The 5,740-nt window shown below is 38.0% G+C and overlaps 1 pseudogene; it reads left to right on the forward strand.

Moving 5' to 3' along the window:
• Positions 1 to 3,608: 3,608 nt before the first annotated feature.
• LOC122018320 lies at positions 3,609 to 3,720 on the forward strand (annotated as a pseudogene).
• The last annotated feature ends 2,020 nt before the right edge of the window (positions 3,721 to 5,740 follow it).

Here is a 5,740-nt window from a genome sequence, read left to right on the forward strand (position 1 = left end):
TCATGTCATTGCCATGGATGACTTCCAACCCATCTAAATCAAGCTCCAAGTTACAAGCTATTTGAGTAATCAAACCACTAAAAATAATAGATCCCGAGGATGCCCTCCCAGCTCTCACCAAGGTTTGAAGAAAATGAAAATCGGAATCGAAATCAACCTTATATAACATAGCCCATAAAGCATAAAGCTCAACTTTCTTGATGACCCCATCACTTTCCCCCCTACCAAAAATAGTTTTACTCATGACATGATGTAGGTACCTAAGGATGGGGTTTTGCATGTGAGAAGCCTTAGCTCTAGAAGGCTCATAAGATTGTTCTAATCTAGTGATTGAATTCTAAAAATGATTCCAATTAAACTTAGAATCAAACCTGCGAGAGTTATCGGTAGACAATCCATAACAATTATTGAAATCACTAAACGCCCATTGAAATTCTTGATTCATAAGTCTAAAAGTAATTTTGCCAACATAATCATCTTCATTGGCAAAGTGGACGTCTAGTGAACTAAAAAATTCTAGAACAATTCAAGGATACGTAGGTAGATGTGTGTACAAAATGTCGCTCCAATCTAAAAACTCAATCATCCAATTTACATCTTCTCTAATCCCTAGCATGTCTAAAATAGTTGGGTCCATATATCGTGTGCACACAATCTTTCTATTGACAAGAATTTCATATCTAGATTTTTTATCTTCATTTCTAAAAATGATATTGAATTCATTGTCATTACCTTCGTCGCGTGCGGTCTACTTCCCTTTAACTTTTGCTGGTTGTTTTCCTTTTTCCTTTATCGGTTCCTTTCCTCCGCTTGATCCTCTACTCCCCTTGCGAAGTCTCTTCAAAATATTGGGCATATTGTCAAGATTAAGTGGGGGAGGTACTGTTCTTGGTTGGAGAAGTTAGATCTTGAAGGATTAGGTCTTGAAGAACAAGATCTTTGGCAAAGGAGTTGTAGATCTCTGATATAGGAGAAGAGAAAAGTCTAGATCTTGATGAAGTTTATGGAAAAGAAAGAGTTTGAGATCTATATCTGAGAGGGTTTAGGAGAAAGGTTGAAGAAGAGAGGAGTTTGGGAGAGAAAAAGGTGTAGAGGTGAAGGGGGTGTGTGGCGGACACGACTTGGATCCGGCCATGTATAGGAGGCACGGCTTGAACAGCTCCACTCCACATGGGTCATGTAGATCTACACGACCTCTCTCTTCCCCTCTCGAGTTGGCTCACACATCCGTGCCAATTGGCACGACCACAACCATCTCCTTGTCGGTTCAGCTCGCACGGCCGTGTGTGAGACATGATCTCTTCCTTCTCCTCCTCGGGAGGCTTTGCACGGGCGTGTTGGATGACACGGCCAATGGGCATTCCTCCGCTAGATCTTCACACGGCCGTGTGTGGGATACGGCCGGACTTGTTTCCTCCACTGGAATCTTCACACGGCCGTGTCTGGGACACGACCGAGCATGTTTTCTTCTCTGGAGATCCTACATGGCCGTGTCTTGAAGACACGACCCTAGCACCCCCCTTATATGCAGCATACGTCTGGCCGTGTATGGCACATGGCCAAACTTTGTTTTACTCCAAATGATGATTTTTCTCCTTCCTTGCTTCTCCAACACTTCCATGCCCATGAAGAAGTCATGGCCAGCTCATGGAAGTGAAATTTCAACCTGAAATCAAAGCGAAAGCAAAGTAAAAGCACTACTAATGAAAAATAGAAACATAAAATGCACTAATTAAAAGAACCCTTGGGTTGCCTCCCAAGAAGCGCTTGTTTAAGGTCTTTAGCTCGACCAATCTAATCATTCTTCTCTTTTTCTTATCCTAGGAGGGCAGACATATTTTTCATTTTTGTTGGGAGGCCTTCTCCCAACATCTTCCACCACATTGTTCTCTTCATTTGGTGGCCTCCCTTGAGGATGGAAATTCCATTCCTCAAGTTTGTAAATGCTTGCCCTACTACAAGCATTTAAAAGAGAAGAGACATGGTTAGAGGCATTTGATAGATCATATTCCAACCGTTCCTTACCAATTACCAAAGAAAGTTTATGATTTTTAACATCTATAATAGTTCCAGCTGTAGCAAGGAATGGTCTTCCTAATATGATAGGAATTTTTGGATCCTCCTCCATGTCTAACACAATAAAATCTGTGGGAATTATGCTCCCACTTATCTCTATTGTCACGTCTTCAACAATACCCATAGGGTACCTGCAGGAATGATCAGCTAGTTGCAGTGCCATAGTAGTAAGTTAAAGTTTTTGAGACCTAATTTATTACAAATGGAATCAGGATTGAGGCTAACACTTGCCCCCAAATCACAAAAAGCTTTCTCAATGAATTCAGCTCCTATGTTGTAAGGAATATAAAAGCTTCCTGGATCCTTCAACTTTAGGGGAATGCTCTTCTCGAAAAGAGCACTGCATTCCTCTATAAGTGCTATGGTCTCTATGTCTCCTTTTCTTCTTTTGCTAGACATGATGTCCTTCAAGAATTTGGCAAACTTGGGCATTTGTAATATTGCATCAATAAGAGGTACTTCAACACACATTTCTTTGACTTTCTCCAAGAATTTGCCAAACTCTTCATCCTTCTCCAGCATGACAAGTCTTTGAGGAAAAGGGACTACTTGACCTTGTGGGTAAAGTGGAAGAGTCTTTTCAACTTTAGCGGTACTCTCCTTCTCTTCTTGAACTTGAATGGGTTCATGTGTTGAAGGAGAAAGCTCTTCTTCAGAATTCATCCCTTTTTGAGCAGTCACTTGGGGATCTCCCAAGTTCCGTTTGCTCCTAAGTTCAATTCTATTGTAGTGCTCCATAGGATTAACATCAGGTTTTCCAGGAAGTTGTCCTGGTGCTCCTGAAGATTAAGAAGCTAACTGGGCAATCTGACTATCCTGAATCTTTTGATGTTTTTCAAAATTATCCATTCTCTGAGTAAGCTTCAAAATATCTTGTTTCATTTCATTCTGATTGGAGATAATTTCTTTAAACATCTTTTCAATTTTAGACATTAGAAAACTTTGAAAAGATTGTTGTTCCTGAAAATTTGGCTGCCCAGATTGAAAATTAGGTCTTACCCCCATAGGTGGTCCTTGCTCTTGATTGATTATTTCTATAAGAAAAATTAGGATGACTTTTCCATCCAGAGTTGTATGTATTTGAGTATGGATTGTTCTGCCTCTTGTTGAAACCCATGAATGCATCACATTGCTCTAATTGATTAATTTGTGCAGAAATAGCTCCCAAAGGACATGAGTCACTAGAATGATCAGTACTTCTACATATTTCACAAGTAGTTACAATGACATTAACCATATTTGAATTAGCTCCCATGCTTTCTAATTTCTTTGTAAGAGCATCTAGTTTTGCAGCCATTAAAGTAACTGCATCAACATCATACTTTCCTGATGCTTTTGTTGGATTTACACAAGAATAGCCACCACTTCTCTCATTTGCCCATTGGTTATGATTTTGTGCTACACTTTCAATTATATCCTCAGCTTCATCTAAATTTTTGTTCATGAGTGCCCCTCCAGCAGTTGAATCAAGGGACACCTTGGTATGATAATTGATGTCATTATAGAATATGTGCAACACTAACCACTTCTCCAAGCCATGGTGTGGGCATTGTCTGAGCATATTGTTATATCTATCCCAAGCTTCAAATAAAGATTCTGAGTCATCTTGTTTGAAACTGGCAATGAGATTCCTCATATGAGCCGTTTTACTTGGTGGATAGAATTTATCAAGAAATTGTTGCTCACATTGTTCCCATGTGGTGATGCTATTTGGAACTAAAGAGTTTAACCATTGCTTAGCTCTGTCTCTCAAAGAAAACCCAAATAATAATAAGCGCACTGCTTTAGAAGGAACACCATTCATTTTCATTGTGCCGCATATCTCATAGAAGACCTCCAAATGTTGATTTGGGTCCTCATACGGTCCTCCACCAAACTGATTTTACTGCACCATAGAAATAATAGCAGGTTTGATCTCAAAATTGTTTGCTTCAACTGAAGGTCTTGAAATGCTAGACCGAAACCCTCTAGAATAGGTTGCTGCATAATCCTTTAGTGGTCTATTTGCCATGCTAGAATGTACTTGTTCTATTTGTTGTCTTTGTGAAGTTCTTCTTCTATGAAATGTTCTATCTATTTCGGGGTCTAGAGGAAGAAGTTCTCTTGCAAAGTTAGATCTTCTCATACACAAGAACAAGATTGCAAGATATATATGCTCAAAAAAAAAATAAAGAGGAAAGAAACTAATCAAAAGAAAAACAGATATTAGACTCGAATGTTAGAAATTAAAAATGTAGAATTAGAATTGCAACAAAAAGAATTGACAAGAATGTTATACAAGAAAAGAAAAACGTATGAAAAAAGAATTTTAAAGATTAGATTCAACTATGCAAATGAAATGAAAACAAAAGTTATGTTTAGTCTAACCCAATTGATAATCTCTAATGTTATAGCGCAGACCCCGGCAACGGTGCCAAAAAACTTGTTGACGTTTCACAAGTGAACGAAAATGTCGTAAGTAATAATAAAAGATATCGTATCCACAGGGACTAGAATAACCTCTAAAGATTTCTCAACGCGAATTAGCTAAACAACTAATCAATTGGTTTTCAGAAACTAAGTGCAACTAATGAAAAGCAAACATAGAAATAAAAGAAATAGAAACAAGAATAAGCGCTATGATAAATGGATGTTCTAGGAGTTTTGGTTTCTTTGTAAGGTTAATAAATGTAAATGATCTACCAAATCTTATTCCTCAATTGTCCATCATTTGTAGAAGGTTGTCGGTTCTCTATTGCAATAGACAACCGACTTAGAACTGAAATCTATACCTAAATGTGATCAATTAGAAATGAATCTATGTTGTCCTTATACGGGCTTGCCTGTCACGTGCATCCCTCGGATAATCAACATAAGAATTCATCACTCCTCAACCTCATCAAGATATAAGATATGAATGCATACAATCTATCCTACCCCCTTGAATAACACTATTTCACCCTCAAACATCCTTACACGGGCTTGTCTGTCACGAACGTCCCTTAGAAAATCGAATGAGAGATTATCTCTACAAGATCCACAAGGTATTCAAACATTCAATCAAGAATGAGAATTAGGTCCAAATCACAACAATCCACACAAGATTGAATAGGTACAAATAGGACAAAATTATAGAAATAGGAAATTGACAATTCCACAAGAGTTTTACATCAATTCAACTTACAAATACTCCCTCCATCCTAGAACAAAGATATCTAATCCATAAAACGAGGAAGGAAATCTGAAAAGAGAAAGATTACAAGCATTCTTGATCCCCAAATCCAAGAAAAGAGAGAGAGAAAGCTTATCTACGATGAAGAATGGTGTTCAGATCTAATCCTCAATTCCGGAGTTGATAAGTTGAAGATCTGCCCTTGAATCGTCGGAAAATGCCTCCAAGATAGAGAGAAATCGCCCAAATCTTGTGTTAGTTAGAGCCCTAGAGCCAATCATTTGATAATTGTATGGACTCATTGTATCATATTCTTGTATATTAATAAAGTCATTTGTTTGGTTATTATACTTATTTGTATTAGTGCCAAATAGACTAAGTATAATAGCGTCCTTGAGTAGAAGGTTCATACCTATATCAATCGATTAGTTGAATCGATAGTGAGATGATATAGGGAACACTACTCTAAATCATTCCTAGTCGAGTATTAACATTCAGGGACAATGTTAATGC

The sequence above is a fragment of the Zingiber officinale genome, chromosome 8B (assembly GCF_018446385.1).
Source record: "Zingiber officinale cultivar Zhangliang chromosome 8B, Zo_v1.1, whole genome shotgun sequence".
In the NCBI taxonomy this organism is placed as follows: domain Eukaryota; kingdom Viridiplantae; phylum Streptophyta; class Magnoliopsida; order Zingiberales; family Zingiberaceae; genus Zingiber; species Zingiber officinale.